We start from the raw sequence: 1,666 nt of genomic DNA, 5'->3' as shown, positions 1-1,666 counted from the left end.
CTTTGTTTACAATATAACTGAAGACAAAAAAAACCCAGTAAAATCGAAGCTAGCTGAAATTTTGATAACAATTTATGAAATAACTATTAGGAATTTTGATGAAAGGATATCCATTTTAAAAGTCTTACATCAATGGCATTATTGTATTGAAATATGAGGAAAACACAATTTTTTTTCAAAATTTGGGAAAAAAACATGGGCCAGAGCTTTGGCTTTTCGGTGAATATATTAATTGTTTTTGAAAAATGAAAAAAAAAAGTTTTTTTGACGCAAAATTAATTTAAAAATATCAGATATTGCTTATTTCGCGGATTTCGAGCAGTTTGTCAAACACATAGAAACACGTGTAATAAATAAATGGGAAATATAAACCTAAATTGAGACACATTGAAATCTGTATGCAGTCCTATCGTCGTATAGAAACACTATCTGCCTTTTTAACACACACAATACGCTTATTAAGACCATCCGCCTATAGAACCTTATTAACACAATTTATCTAGTATACTATCCGCCTATATGAACACCATTTTTAGTAAATCAATCCACCTGTAGAACCTTTGTATCACCGTCTGCCTATATAACTTTATTAACATCATCCGCCTATTCTCAACAATATAATAATTTTTACTTATAAAATGTAGACGTTGATATCATATTGAGACACGATATAATGATCTCATCATCCTGTTGAACTATCTGCCTATACAAACACTACCCTTAGTAACACTAGCCACCTTTGTAAAACGTATGTACGAGAAAACTATAAAGTTGGTAAGATTAAAATAAGAGATTTAATGTTTTTACTTATAAAGCGAAACTGTAAACACATTTGGTAAATTAGATTAAATTATTAATTTTAAGGCTTTGACTGTTCATAAACCAATATCATTGTATCTATCACCTTCGGATGATTCGCTCACTAACTATCTTTGCACTCATCATACCAACACGCTCTCTGGTTCCACTTCGTGGCCATAGCAACATGCTTTCTATTGTGTAACACTAGAACTATGATATTACATGACAACTATTGTGAATGCTCTCTCTGACAGCATACAACTTTCGTCATCAAGTATCATGGTAATATGACAATTTCCGCCAATCATGGCGTCCTAGCAATGCGCCCTCTGGTTCCATTTCGTGGAACTGTGACATGAAAGTCTCTACCACCCTTCCCCAATGCCTGAGGTCGACACACTTGTTTCCCCGTCTAGAGGTAGGCCATGGAACACCTGCCCTAACAACAAACAAAGTTGTTTAGAATTTTATTAAATAGTGGACATGGTTTCACTAAGGGAAATATTGACTTACAAATATTTTGACATTCTTTGAAAAGGTTACTGTTTATATAGATGAAGGAAAGTGTGTGGATTTTATTTCTTTTAAGATATATATGCAGTGTTACGATAATATTCGTTGTATCTATATTCTTATAAGTACCTTGAATAAATTCAGTTAAAATTATAGAAATCCAGTTGTAAGCACTTTACCTACTTTATACTATACAATCCTTTGATTAATGAAAATATGAAGTGTGCTCATGCACATGATGATGAACAATTATGAATTCTATGTAAATGTTCTTAACACAACCCCTTATGGAAACATGTTTTTCGAGAGTCGAAGAAAAATGACCAAATGGGTCTTACATTAATATTGTTTG

This window comes from Limulus polyphemus, unplaced genomic scaffold (assembly GCF_000517525.1).
Source record: "Limulus polyphemus unplaced genomic scaffold, Limulus_polyphemus-2.1.2 Scaffold883, whole genome shotgun sequence".
NCBI classification, from domain to species: Eukaryota; Metazoa; Arthropoda; class Merostomata; order Xiphosura; family Limulidae; genus Limulus; species Limulus polyphemus.
The sequence above is the reverse complement of the archived record's forward strand: the minus strand, read 5'-3'. Positions refer to the sequence as shown.